The sequence below is a fragment of the Gadus morhua genome, unplaced genomic scaffold (genome assembly GCF_902167405.1).
Source record: "Gadus morhua unplaced genomic scaffold, gadMor3.0, whole genome shotgun sequence".
Classification (NCBI taxonomy): Eukaryota; Metazoa; Chordata; class Actinopteri; order Gadiformes; family Gadidae; genus Gadus; species Gadus morhua.
The window spans coordinates 163562-176295 of record NW_021963952.1 but is presented as its reverse complement, the minus strand read 5'-3'; the positions used below and the strand labels follow the sequence as shown (position 1 = coordinate 176295).

At 46.8% G+C, this 12734-nt stretch overlaps 22 non-coding genes across 22 annotated transcripts; all 22 read left to right on the top strand.

The window, feature by feature from the left end:
• The first annotated feature begins 1096 nt into the window (after positions 1-1096).
• Positions 1097-1215, top strand: LOC115538086 (5S ribosomal RNA). The gene has a single exon (XR_003975052.1). It is a non-coding gene; the product is annotated as a 5S ribosomal RNA (ribosomal RNA).
• Positions 1216-1636: 421 nt separating this feature from the next.
• Positions 1637-1756, top strand: LOC115538114 (5S ribosomal RNA). Its single transcript, XR_003975079.1, has one exon. It is a non-coding gene; the product is annotated as a 5S ribosomal RNA (ribosomal RNA).
• Positions 1757-2177: 421 nt separating this feature from the next.
• On the top strand, positions 2178-2297 carry LOC115538126 (5S ribosomal RNA). Its single transcript, XR_003975091.1, has one exon. It is a non-coding gene; the product is annotated as a 5S ribosomal RNA (ribosomal RNA).
• A 421-nt stretch (positions 2298-2718) lies between these two features.
• LOC115538062 (5S ribosomal RNA) lies at positions 2719-2837 on the top strand. Its single transcript, XR_003975028.1, has one exon. It is a non-coding gene; the product is annotated as a 5S ribosomal RNA (ribosomal RNA).
• Positions 2838-3258: 421 nt separating this feature from the next.
• LOC115538118 (5S ribosomal RNA) lies at positions 3259-3378 on the top strand. The gene has a single exon (XR_003975084.1). It is a non-coding gene; the product is annotated as a 5S ribosomal RNA (ribosomal RNA).
• Positions 3379-3799: 421 nt separating this feature from the next.
• LOC115538071 (5S ribosomal RNA) lies at positions 3800-3918 on the top strand. The gene has a single exon (XR_003975036.1). It is a non-coding gene; the product is annotated as a 5S ribosomal RNA (ribosomal RNA).
• Positions 3919-4339: 421 nt separating this feature from the next.
• LOC115538113 (5S ribosomal RNA) lies at positions 4340-4459 on the top strand. Its single transcript, XR_003975078.1, has one exon. It is a non-coding gene; the product is annotated as a 5S ribosomal RNA (ribosomal RNA).
• Positions 4460-4880: 421 nt separating this feature from the next.
• LOC115538148 (5S ribosomal RNA) lies at positions 4881-4999 on the top strand. Its single transcript, XR_003975113.1, has one exon. It is a non-coding gene; the product is annotated as a 5S ribosomal RNA (ribosomal RNA).
• Positions 5000-5420: 421 nt separating this feature from the next.
• On the top strand, positions 5421-5539 carry LOC115538060 (5S ribosomal RNA). Its single transcript, XR_003975025.1, has one exon. It is a non-coding gene; the product is annotated as a 5S ribosomal RNA (ribosomal RNA).
• Positions 5540-5960: 421 nt separating this feature from the next.
• LOC115538154 (5S ribosomal RNA) lies at positions 5961-6079 on the top strand. The gene has a single exon (XR_003975119.1). It is a non-coding gene; the product is annotated as a 5S ribosomal RNA (ribosomal RNA).
• Positions 6080-6490: 411 nt separating this feature from the next.
• Positions 6491-6609, top strand: LOC115538059 (5S ribosomal RNA). Its single transcript, XR_003975024.1, has one exon. It is a non-coding gene; the product is annotated as a 5S ribosomal RNA (ribosomal RNA).
• Positions 6610-7030: 421 nt separating this feature from the next.
• LOC115538138 (5S ribosomal RNA) lies at positions 7031-7149 on the top strand. Its single transcript, XR_003975103.1, has one exon. It is a non-coding gene; the product is annotated as a 5S ribosomal RNA (ribosomal RNA).
• A 410-nt stretch (positions 7150-7559) lies between these two features.
• LOC115538058 (5S ribosomal RNA) lies at positions 7560-7678 on the top strand. Its single transcript, XR_003975023.1, has one exon. It is a non-coding gene; the product is annotated as a 5S ribosomal RNA (ribosomal RNA).
• A 421-nt stretch (positions 7679-8099) lies between these two features.
• On the top strand, positions 8100-8218 carry LOC115538132 (5S ribosomal RNA). Its single transcript, XR_003975098.1, has one exon. It is a non-coding gene; the product is annotated as a 5S ribosomal RNA (ribosomal RNA).
• A 421-nt stretch (positions 8219-8639) lies between these two features.
• LOC115538112 (5S ribosomal RNA) lies at positions 8640-8759 on the top strand. The gene has a single exon (XR_003975077.1). It is a non-coding gene; the product is annotated as a 5S ribosomal RNA (ribosomal RNA).
• A 421-nt stretch (positions 8760-9180) lies between these two features.
• LOC115538144 (5S ribosomal RNA) lies at positions 9181-9299 on the top strand. The gene has a single exon (XR_003975109.1). It is a non-coding gene; the product is annotated as a 5S ribosomal RNA (ribosomal RNA).
• A 421-nt stretch (positions 9300-9720) lies between these two features.
• Positions 9721-9839, top strand: LOC115538057 (5S ribosomal RNA). The gene has a single exon (XR_003975022.1). It is a non-coding gene; the product is annotated as a 5S ribosomal RNA (ribosomal RNA).
• Positions 9840-10260: 421 nt separating this feature from the next.
• LOC115538101 (5S ribosomal RNA) lies at positions 10261-10379 on the top strand. The gene has a single exon (XR_003975066.1). It is a non-coding gene; the product is annotated as a 5S ribosomal RNA (ribosomal RNA).
• Positions 10380-10790: 411 nt separating this feature from the next.
• LOC115538134 (5S ribosomal RNA) lies at positions 10791-10909 on the top strand. Its single transcript, XR_003975099.1, has one exon. It is a non-coding gene; the product is annotated as a 5S ribosomal RNA (ribosomal RNA).
• A 420-nt stretch (positions 10910-11329) lies between these two features.
• On the top strand, positions 11330-11448 carry LOC115538099 (5S ribosomal RNA). The gene has a single exon (XR_003975065.1). It is a non-coding gene; the product is annotated as a 5S ribosomal RNA (ribosomal RNA).
• Positions 11449-11869: 421 nt separating this feature from the next.
• On the top strand, positions 11870-11988 carry LOC115538055 (5S ribosomal RNA). Its single transcript, XR_003975021.1, has one exon. It is a non-coding gene; the product is annotated as a 5S ribosomal RNA (ribosomal RNA).
• A 421-nt stretch (positions 11989-12409) lies between these two features.
• Positions 12410-12528, top strand: LOC115538054 (5S ribosomal RNA). The gene has a single exon (XR_003975020.1). It is a non-coding gene; the product is annotated as a 5S ribosomal RNA (ribosomal RNA).
• The last annotated feature ends 206 nt before the right edge of the window (positions 12529-12734 follow it).

The window sequence follows — 12734 nt, the reverse complement described above, 5'->3', positions numbered from 1 at the left end:
AGTGTTTGTGGGTTTGAATGTAAAGAAAATATGGTCAAATATGGGGATAAGGTATAATAGTATAGAGTGTGAGAACAACGATTTCTTGATCAGACACAATAGGATTTATACAAACGTGGTGCTAAATAAGATTAATAATGATGTAAATGTGATGTGTGATGTTTGCAAAAGTGGTCATGAGAGCTTTTTACATTATTTTTTGGACTGTGGGGAGTTAGTTGATTTCTTTGAGTTTTTGAAAGAACTGTTGAAAGATAACTGGGCTGCTGAGTTGGACTTGGAGGGAGGGTGGAGGACATTGTTTTTGTTTGGCACGTTTGAAAAAAGAATAGACGTTAATTTTTGTTTAATGAATTTTGTTTTGAGTCATGCCAGACTCACGCGGTCGTCTGCAGGAGGAACTACGCACACTTTGAGGGGCGGAAAGTGAAAATAAAAATGTTGTTTAAATCAATAATGAAAAGAGATGTGAACTTAATGTATAAGTATGGAGGGGAGAAGGCGGAACATTTCTTTTTGAGTGGGAGTAAATTAGTCTTTGAAGGGGAGGGAGGGGAGATTTTGTTTAACTGGTGAAAAGACTGGGGCATGCAGATTGATCTGTATTTTCTGATTTGGCGCAACATTTGTGCTGTCTTCATTAGGATTAAGTGATGTGGGAAGGATAAGGGAAGGGGATTAAGTTGGGTGTGTAAAAGTTTTTTTTCTCAGAGATGATGTATGTAAATAATACTCTGTTATCGGTTGCTGTAAATGTGTGAACTGGAAAATAATAAAAAAAGATAAAAAAAAAAAAAAAAAAAGGCATGTGGACAGTGTAGTGACGTAGTAGAGAGCTGCAATGACGGCGGTCCACCCTAGTCCATCCCAGGTTTTGCAACGCTACGTTTCTTCAAAAGATCACGCAAACGATGACGCCCAAGCAGTGTAATGCATTGCGTTCAAATATGTTGCTCTGAGTCTGGAATAACGTATTCATTCATTCATTATGGATCTAATCATTGTTTCTGTACAAGTCCCGTCTCTGGCCACGGCAGCGCTCTCACTCCTTACGTCCTCCCCCTGTATAAAAGCTAATATGGTCAAGTCTATAATTGCTTACGGCCATACCACCTTAGGCACGCCCGATCTCGTCTGATCTCGGAAGCTAAGCAGGGTCGGGCCGGGTTAGTACTTGGATGGGTGACCGCCTGGGAATACCAGGTGCTGTAAGCATTATACTATTTCAACTCGAGCTCATTGGATGCAATGGCCTACCGTGCGCTGATCTTTAGCGCCCACTGTTTTGGAGAATTTAAGCAACATACAGACTCTGACGACGTCTCCTCAAACTCTATTTGTGAAACATGTGGACAGTGTAGTGACGTAGCAGAGAGCTGCAATGACGGCGGTCCACCTTAGTCCATCCCAGGTTCTGCAACGCTACGTTTCTTCAAAAGATCACGCAAACGATGACGCCCAAGCAGTGTAATGCATTGCGTTCAAATATGTAACTCTGAGTCTGGAATAACGTATTCATTTATTCATTATGGATCTAATCATTGTTTCTGTACAAGTCCCGTCTCTGGCCACGGCAGCGCTCTCACTCCTTACGTCCTCCTCCTGTATAAAAGCTAATATGGTCAAGTCTATAAATGCTTACGGCCATACCACCTTAGGCACGCCCGATCTCGTCTGATCTCGGAAGCTAAGCAGGGTCGGGGCCTGGTTAGTACTTGGATGGGTGACCGCCTGGGAATACCAGGTGCTGTAAGCATTATACTATTTCAACTCGAGCTCATTGGATGCAATGGCCTACCGTGCGCTGATCTTTAGCGCCCACTGTTTTGGAGAATTTAAGCAACATACAGACTCTGACGACGTCTCCTCAAGCTCTATTTGTGAAACATGTGGACAGTGTAGTGACGTAGCAGAGAGCTGCAATGACGGCGGTCCACCTTAGTCCATCCCAGGTTTTGCAACGCTACGTTTCTTCTAAAGATCACGCAAACGATGACGCCAAAGCAGTGTAATGCATTGCGTTCAAATATGTAACTCTGAGTCTGGAATAACGTATTCATTCATTCATTATGGATCTAATCATTGTTTCTGTACAAGTCCCGTCTCTGGCCACGGCAGCGCTCTCACTCCTTACGTCCTCCCCCTGTATAAAAGCTAATATGGTCAAGTCTATAATTGCTTACGGCCATACCACCGTTAGGCACGCCCGATCTCGTCTGATCTCGGAAGCTAAGCAGGGTCGGGCCTGGTTAGTACTTGGATGGGTGACCGCCTGGGAATACCAGGTGCTGTAAGCATTATACTTTTTCAACTCGAGCTCATTGGATGCAATGGCCTACCGTGCGCTGATCTTTAGCGCCCACTGTTTTGGAGAATTTAAGCAACATATAGACTCTGACGACGTCTCCTCAAACTCTATTTGTGAAACATGTGGACAGTGTAGTGACGTAGCAGAGAGCTGCAATGACGGCGGTCCACCTTAGTCCATCCCAGGTTTTGCAACGCTACGTTTCTTCAAAAGATCACGCAAACGATGACGCCCAAGCAGTGTAATGCATTGCGTTCAAATATGTAACTCTGAGTCTGGAATAACGTATTCATTCATTCATTATGGATCTAATCATTGTTTCTGTACAAGTCCCGTCTCTGGCCACGGCAGCGCTCTCACTCCTTACGTCCTCCTCCTGTATAAAAGCTAATATGGTCAAGTCTATAAATGCTTACGGCCATACCACCTTGGGCACGCCCGATCTCGTCTGATCTCGGAAGTTAAGCAGGGTCGGGCCTGGTTAGTACTTGGATGGGTGACCGCCTGTGAATACCAGGTGCTGTAAGCATTATACTATTTCAACTCGAGCTCATTGGATGCAATGGCCTACCGTGCGCTGATCTTTAGCGCCCACTGTTTTGGAGAATTTAAGCAACATACAGACTCTGACGACGTCTCCTCAAACTCTATTTGTGAAACATGTGGACAGTGTAGTGATGTAGCAGAGAGCTGCAATGACGGCGGTCCACCTTAGTCCATCCCAGGTTTTGCAACGCTACGTTTCTTCTAAAGATCACGCAAACGATGACGCCAAAGCAGTGTAATGCATTGCGTTCAAATATGTAACTCTGAGTCTGGAATAACGTATTCATTCATTCATTATGGATCTAATCATTGTTTCTGTACAAGTCCCGTCTCTGGCCACGGCAGCGCTCTCACTCCTTACGTCCTCCCCCTGTATAAAAGCTAATATGGTCAAGTCTATAATTGCTTACGGCCATACCACCTTAGGCACTGCCCGATCTCGTCTGATCTCGGAAGCTAAGCAGGGTCGGGCCTGGTTAGTACTTGGATGGGTGACCGCCTGGGAATACCAGGTGCTGTAAGCATTATACTTTTTCAACTCGAGCTCATTGGATGCAATGGCCTACCGTGCGCTGATCTTTAGCGCCCACTGTTTTGGAGAATTTAAGCAACATATAGACTCTGACGACGTCTCCTCAAACTCTATTTGTGAAACATGTGGACAGTGTAGTGACGTAGCAGAGAGCTGCAATGACGGCGGTCCACCTTAGTCCATCCCAGGTTTTGCAACGCTACGTTTCTTCAAAAGATCACGCAAACGATGACGCCCAAGCAGTGTAATGCATTGCGTTCAAATATGTAACTCTGAGTCTGGAATAACGTATTCATTCATTCATTATGGATCTAATCATTGTTTCTGTACAAGTCCCGTCTCTGGCCACGGCAGCGCTCTCACTCCTTACGTCCTCCTCCTGTATAAAAGCTAATATGGTCAAGTCTATAAATGCTTACGGCCATACCACCTTGGGCACGCCCGATCTCGTCTGATCTCGGAAGTTAAGCAGGGTCGGGCCTGGTTAGTACTTGGATGGTTGACCGCCTGTGAATACCAGGTGCTGTAAGCATTATACTATTTCAACTCGAGCTCATTGGATGCAATGGCCTACCGTGCGCTGATCTTTAGCGCCCACTGTTTTGGAGAATTTAAGCAACATACAGACTCTGACGACGTCTCCTCAAACTCTATTTGTGAAACATGTGGACAGTGTAGTGATGTAGCAGAGAGCTGCAATGACGGCGGTCCACCTTAGTCCATCCCAGGTTTTGCAACGCTACGTTTCTTCTAAAGATCACGCAAACGATGACGCCAAAGCAGTGTAATGCATTGCGTTCAAATATGTAACTCTGAGTCTGGAATAACGTATTCATTCATTCATTATGGATCTAATCATTGTTTCTGTACAAGTCCCGTCTCTGGCCACGGCAGCGCTCTCACTCCTTACGTCCTCCCCCTGTATAAAAGCTAATATGGTCAAGTCTATAATTGCTTACGGCCATACCACCTTAGGCACGCCCGATCTCGTCTGATCTCGGAAGCTAAGCAGGGTCGGGGCCTGGTTAGTACTTGGATGGGTGACCGCCTGGGAATACCAGGTGCTGTAAGCATTATACTTTTTCAACTCGAGCTCATTGGATGCAATGGCCTACCGTGCGCTGATCTTTAGCGCCCACTGTTTTGGAGAATTTAAGCAACATATAGACTCTGACGACGTCTCCTCAAACTCTATTTGTGAAACATGTGGACAGTGTAGTGACGTAGCAGAGAGCTGCAATGACGGCGGTCCACCTTAGTCCATCCCAGGTTTTGCAACGCTACGTTTCTTCAAAAGATCACGCAAACGATGACGCCCAAGCAGTGTAATGCATTGCGTTCAAATATGTAACTCTGAGTCTGGAATAACGTATTCATTCATTCATTATGGATCTAATCATTGTTTCTGTACAAGTCCCGTCTCTGGCCACGGCAGCGCTCTCACTCCTTACGTCCTCCTCCTGTATAAAAGCTAATATGGTCAAGTCTATAAATGCTTACGGCCATACCACCTTAGGCACGCCCGATCTCGTCTGATCTCGGAAGTTAAGCAGGGTCGGGCCAGGTTAGTACTTGGATGGGTGACCGCCTGGGATTACCAAGTGCTGTAAGCATTATACTATTTCAACTCGAGCTCATTGGATGCAATGGCCTACCGTGCGCTGATCTTTAGCGCCCACTGTTTTTGAGAATTTAAGCAACATACAGACTCTGACGACGTCTCCTCAAACTCTATTTGTGAAACATGTGGACAGTGTAGTGATGTAGCAGAGAGCTGCAATGACGGCGGTCCACCTTAGTCCATCCCAGGTTTTGCAACGCTACGTTTCTTCTAAAGATCACGCAAACGATGACGCCAAAGCAGTGTAATGCATTGCGTTCAAATATGTAACTCTGAGTCTGGAATAACGTATTCATTCATTCATTATGGATCTAATCATTGTTTCTGTACAAGTCCCGTCTCTGGCCACGGCAGCGCTCTCACTCCTTACGTCCTCCCCCTGTATAAAAGCTAATATGGTCAAGTCTATAATTGCTTACGGCCATACCACCTTAGGCACGCCCGATCTCGTCTGATCTCGGAAGCTAAGCAGGGTCGGGCCTGGTTAGTACTTGGATGGGTGACCGCCTGGGAATACCAGGTGCTGTAAGCATTATACTTTTTCAACTCGAGCTCATTGGATGCAATGGCCTACCGTGCGCTGATCTTTAGCGCCCACTGTTTTGGAGAATTTAAGCAACATATAGACTCTGACGACGTCTCCTCAAACTCTATTTGTGAAACATGTGGACAGTGTAGTGACGTAGCAGAGAGCTGCAATGACGGCGGTCCACCTTAGTCCATCCCAGGTTTTGCAACGCTACGTTTCTTCAAAAGATCACGCAAACGATGACGCCCAAGCAGTGTAATGCATTGCGTTCAAATATGTTGCTCTGTGTCTGGAATAACGTATTCATTCATTCATTATGGATCTAATCATTGTTTCTGCACAAGTCCCGTCTCTGGCCACGGCAGCGCTCTCACTCCTTACGTCCTCCTCCTGTATAAAAGCTAATATGGTCAAGTCTATAACTGGTTACGGCCATACCACCTTAGGCACGCCCGATCTCGTCTGATCTCGGAAGCTAAGCAGGGTCGGGGCTGGTTAGTACTTGGATGGGTGACCGCCTGGGAATACCAGGTGCTGTAAGCATTATACTTTTTCAGCTCGAGCTCATTGGATGCAATGCGCTGATCTCTACCGCCCACTGTTTTGGAGAATTTAAGCAACATACAGACTCTGACGACGTCTCCTCAAACTCTATTTGTGAAACATGTGGACCGTGTAGTGACGTAGCAGAGAGCTGCAATGACGGCGGTCCACCTTAGTCCATCCCAGGTTTTGCAACGCTACGTTTCTTCAAAAGATCACGCAAACGATGACGCCCAAGCAGTGTAATGCATTGCGTTCAAATATGTTGCTCTGTGTCTGGAATAACATATTCATTCATTCATTATGGATCTAATCATTGTTTCTGTACAAGTCCCGTCTCTGGCCACGGCAGCGCTCTCACTCCTTACGTCCTCCCCCTGTATAAAAGCTAATATGGTCAAGTCCCTAATTGCTTACGGCCATACCACCTTAGGCACGCCCGATCTCGTCTGATCTCGGAAGCTAAGCAGGGTCGGGCCTGGTTAGTACTTGGATGGGTGACCGCCTGGGAATACCAGGTGCTGTAAGCATTATACTTTTTCAACTCGAGCTCATTGGATGCAATGGCCTACCGTGCGCTGATCTTTAGCGCCCACTGTTTTGGAGAATTTAAGCAACATACAGACTCTGACGACGTCTCCTCAAACTCTATTTGTGAAACATGTGGACAGTGTAGTGACGTAGCAGAGAGCTGCAATGACGGCGGTCCACCTTAGTCCATCCCAGGTTTTGCAACGCTACGTTTCTTCAAAAGATCACGCAAACGATGACGCCCAAGCAGTGTAATGCATTGCGTTCAAATATGTTGCTCTGTGTCTGGAATAACGTATTCATTCATTCATTATGGATCTAATCATTGTTTCTGTACAAGTCCCGTCTCTGGCCACGGCAGCGCTCTCACTCCTTACGTCCTCCTCCTGTATAAAAGCTAATATGGTCAAGTCTATAACTGCTTACGGCCATACCACCTTAGGCACGCCCGATCTCGTCTGATCTCGGAAGCTAAGCAGGGTCGGGGCTGGTTAGTACTTGGATGGGTGACCGCCTGGGAATACCAGGTGCTGTAAGCATTATACTTTTTCAGCTCGAGCTCATTGGATGCAATGCGCTGATCTCTACCGCCCACTGTTTTGGAGAATTTAAGCAACATACAGACTCTGACGACGTCTCCTCAAACTCTATTTGTGAAACATGTGGACCGTGTAGTGACGTAGCAGAGAGCTGCAATGACGGCGGTCCACCTTAGTCCATCCCAGGTTTTGCAACGCTACGTTTCTTCAAAAGATCACGCAAACGATGACGCCCAAGCAGTGTAATGCATTGCGTTCAAATATGTTGCTCTGTGTCTGGAATAACATATTCATTCATTCATTATGGATCTAATCATTGTTTCTGTACAAGTCCCGTCTCTGGCCACGGCAGCGCTCTCACTCCTTACGTCCTCCCCCTGTATAAAAGCTAATATGGTCAAGTCCTAATTGCTTACGGCCATACCACCTTAGGCACGCCCGATCTCGTCTGATCTCGGAAGCTAAGCAGGGTCGGGCCTGGTTAGTACTTGGATGGGTGACCGCCTGGGAATACCAGGTGCTGTAAGCATTATACTTTTTCAACTCGAGCTCATTGGATGCAATGGCCTACCGTGCGCTGATCTTTAGCGCCCACTGTTTTGGAGAATTTAAGCAACATACAGACTCTGACGACGTCTCCTCAAACTCTATTTGTGAAACATGTGGACAGTGTAGTGACGTAGCAGAGAGCTGCAATGACGGCGGTCCACCTTAGTCCATCCCAGGTTCTGCAACGCTACGTTTCTTCAAAAGATCACGCAAACGATGACGCCCAAGCAGTGTAATGCATTGCGTTCAAATATGTAACTCTGAGTCTGGAATAACGTATTCATTCATTCATTATGGATCTAATCATTGTTTCTGTACAAGTCCCGTCTCTGGCCACGGCAGCGCTCTCACTCCTTACGTCCTCCCCCTGTATAAAAGCTTATATGGTCAAGTCTATAAATGCTTACGGCCATACCACCATAGGCACGCACGATCTCGTCTGATCTCGGAAGCTAAGCAGGGTCGGGCCTGGTTAGTACTTGGATGGGTGACCGCCTGGGAATACCAGGTGCTGTAAGCATTATACTTTTTCAACTCGAGCTCATTGGATGCAATGGCCTACCGTGCGCTGATCTTTAGCGCCCACTGTTTTGGAGAATTTAAGCAACATATAGACTCTGACGACGTCTCCTCAAACTCTATTTGTGAAACATGTGGACAGTGTAGTGACGTAGCAGAGAGCTGCAATGACGGCGGTCCACCTTAGTCCATCCCAGGTTCTGCAACGCTACGTTTCTTCAAAAGATCACGCAAACGATGACGCCCAAGCAGTGTAATGCATTGCGTTCAAATATGTAACTCTGAGTCTGGAATAACGTATTCATTTATTCATTATGGATCTAATCATTGTTTCTGCACAAGTCCCGTCTCTGGCCACGGCAGCGCTCTCACTCCTTACGTCCTCCTCCTGTATAAAAGCTAATATGGTCAAGTCTATAAATGCTTACGGCCATACCACCTTAGGCACGCCCGATCTCGTCTGATCTCGGAAGCTAAGCAGGGTCGGGGCCTGGTTAGTACTTGGATGGGTGACCGCCTGGGAATACCAGGTGCTGTAAGCATTATACTATTTCAACTCGAGCTCATTGGATGCAATGGCCTACCGTGCGCTGATCTTTAGCGCCCACTGTTTTGGAGAATTTAAGCAACATATAGACTCTGACGACGTCTCCTCAAACTCTATTTGTGAAACATGTGGACAGTGTAGTGACGTAGCAGAGAGCTGCAATGACGGCGGTCCACCTTAGTCCATCCCAGGTTTTGCAACGCTACGTTTCTTCAAAAGATCACGCAAACGATGACGCCCAAGCAGTGTAATGCATTGCGTTCAAATATGTAACTCTGAGTCTGGAATAACGTATTCATTCATTCATTATGGATCTAATCATTGTTTCTGTACAAGTCCCGTCTCTGGCCACGGCAGCGCTCTCACTCCTTACGTCCTCCTCCTGTATAAAAGCTAATATGGTCAAGTCTATAAATGCTTACGGCCATACCACCTTGGGCACGCCTGATCTCGTCTGATCTCGGAAGTTAAGCAGGGTCGGGCCTGGTTAGTACTTGGATGGGTGACCGCCTGGGATTACCAAGTGCTGTAAGCATTATACTATTTCAACTCGAGCTCATTGGATGCAATGGCCTACCGTGCGCTGATCTTTAGCGCCCACTGTTTTGGAGAATTTAAGCAACATACAGACTCTGACGACGTCTCCTCAAACTCTATTTGTGAAACATGTGGACAGTGTAGTGACGTAGCAGAGAGCTGCAATGACGGCGGTCCACCTTAGTCCATCCCAGGTTTTGCAACGCTACGTTTCTTCAAAAGATCACGCAAACGATGACGCCCAAGCAGTGTAATGCATTGCGTTCAAATATGTTGCTCTGTGTCTGGAATAACGTATTCATTCATTCATTATGGATCTAATCATTGTTTCTGTACAAGTCCCGTCTCTGGCCACGGCAGCGCTCTCACTCCTTACGTCCTCCCCCTGTATAAAAGCTAATATGGTCAAGTCTATAATTGCTTACGGCCATACCACCTTAGGCACGCCCGATCTCGTCTGATCTCGGAAGCTAAGCAGGGTCGGGCCTGGTTAGTACTTGGATGGGTGACCGCCTGGGAATACCAGGTGCTGTAAGCATTATACTTTTTCAACTCGAGCTCATTGGATGCAATGGCCTACCGTGCGCTGATCTTTAGCGCCCACTGTTTTGGAGAATTTAAGCAACATACAGACTCTGACGACGTCTCCTCAAACTCTATTTGTGAAACATGTGGACAGTGTAGTGACGTAGCAGAGAGCTGCAATGACGGCGGTCCACCTTAGTCCATCCCAGGTTCTGCAACGCTACGTTTCTTCAAAAGATCACGCAAACGATGACGCCCAAGCAGTGTAATGCATTGCGTTCAAATATGTAACTCTGAGTCTGGAATAACGTATTCATTCATTCATTATGGATCTAATCATTGTTTCTGTACAAGTCCCGTCTCTGGCCACGGCAGCGCTCTCACTCCTTACGTCCTCCCCCTGTATAAAAGCTTATATGGTCAAGTCTATAAATGCTTACGGCCATACCACCATAGGCACGCCCGATCTCGTCTGATCTCGGAAGCTAAGCAGGGTCGGGCCTGGTTAGTACTTGGATGGGTGACCGCCTGGGAATACCAGGTGCTGTAAGCATTATACTTTTTCAACTCGAGCTCATTGGATGCAATGCGCTGAACTTTAGCGCCCACTGTTTTGGAGAATTTAAGCAACATACAGACTCTGACGACGTCTCCTCAAACTCTATTTGTGAAACATGTGGACCGTGTAGTGACGTAGCAGAGAGCTGCAATGACGGCGGTCCACCTTAGTCCATCCCAGGTTTTGCAACGCTACGTTTCTTCAAAAGATCACGCAAACGATGACGCCCAAGCAGTGTAATGCATTGCTTTCAAATATGTTGCTCTGTGTCTGGAATAACGTATTCATTCATTCATTATGGATCTAATCATTGTTTCTGTACAAGTCCCGTCTCTGGCCACGGCAGCGCTCTCACTCCTTACGTCCTCCCCCTGTATAAAAGCTAATATGGTCAAGTCTATAATTGCTTACGGCCATACCACCTTAGGCACGCCCGATATCGTCTGATCTCGGAAGCTAAGCAGGGTCGGGCCTGGTTAGTACTTGGATGGGTGACCGCCTGGGAATACCAGGTGCTGTAAGCATTATACTTTTTCAACTCGAGCTCATTGGATGCAATGGCCTACCGTGCGCTGATCTTTAGCGCCCACTGTTTTGGAGAATTTAAGCAACATACAGACTCTGACGACGTCTCCTCAAACTCTATTTGTGAAACATGTGGACAGTGTAGTGACGTAGCAGAGAGCTGCAATGACGGCGGTCCACCTTAGTCCATCCCAGGTTCTGCAACGCTACGTTTCATCAAAAGATCACGCACAAATGACGCCCAAGCAGTGTAATGCATTGCGTTCAAATATGTAACTCTGAGTCTGGAATAACGTATTCATTCATTCATTATGGATCTAATCATTGTTTCTGTACAAGTCCCGTCTCTGGCCACGGCAGCGCTCTCACTCCTTACGTCCTCCCCCTGTATAAAAGCTTATATGGTCTAGTCTATAATTGCTTACGGCCATACCACCATAGGCACGCCCGATCTCGTCTGATCTCGGAAGCTAAGCAGGGTCGGGCCTGGTTAGTACTTGGATGGGTGACCGCCTGGGAATACCAGGTGCTGTAAGCATTATACTTTTTCAACTCGAGCTCATTGGATGCAATGGCCTACCGTGCGCTGATCTTTAGCGCCCACTGTTTTGGAGAATTTAAGCAACATACAGACTCTGACGACGTCTCCTCAAGCTCTATTTGTGAAACATGTGGACAGTGTAGTGACGTAGCAGAGAGCTGCAATGACGGCGGTCCACCTTAGTCCATCCCAGGTTTTGCAACGCTACGTTTCTTCTAAAGATCACGCAAACGATGACGCCAAAGCAGTGTAATGCATTGCGTTCAAATATGTAACTCTGAGTCTGGAATAACGTATTCATTCATTCATTATGGATCTAATCATTGTTTCTGTACAAGTCCCGTCTCTGGCCACGGCAGCGCTCTCACTCCTTACGTCCTCCCCCTGTATAAAAGCTAATATGGTCAAGTCTATAATTGCTTACGGCCATACCACCTTAGGCACGCCCGATCTCGTCTGATCTCGGAAGCTAAGCAGGGTCGGGCCTGGTTAGTACTTGGATGGGTGACCGCCTGGGAATACCAGGTGCTGTAAGCATTATACTTTTTCAACTCGAGCTCATTGGATGCAATGGCCTACCGTGCGCTGATCTTTAGCGCCCACTGTTTTGGAGAATTTAAGCAACATATAGACTCTGACGACGTCTCCTCAAACTCTATTTGTGAAACATGTGGACAGTGTAGTGACGTAGCAGAGAGCTGCAATGACGGCGGTCCACCTTAGTCCATCCCAGGTTTTGCAACGCTACGTTTCTTCAAAAGATCACGCAAACGATGACGCCCAAGCAGTGTAATGCATTGCGTTCAAATATGTAACTCTGAGTCTGGAATAACGTATTCATTCATTCATTATGGATCTAATCATTGTTTCTGTACAAGTCCCGTCTCTGGCCACGGCAGCGCTCTCACTCCTTACGTCCTCCCCCTGTATAAAAGCTAATATGGTCAAGTCTATAATTGCTTACGGCCATACCACCTTAGGCACGCCCGATCTCGTCTGATCTCGGAAGCTAAGCAGGGTCGGGCCTGGTTAGTACTTGGATGGGTGACCGCCTGGGAATACCAGGTGCTGTAAGCATTATACTTTTTCAACTCGAGCTCATTGGATGCAATGGCCTACCGTGCGCTGATCTTTAGCGCCCACTGTTTTGGAGAATTTAAGCAACATATAGACTCTGACGACGTCTCCTCAAACTCTATTTGTGAAACATGTGGACAGTGTAGTGACGTAGCAGAGAGCTGCAATGACGGCGGTCCACCTTAGTCCATCCCAGGTTTTGCAAC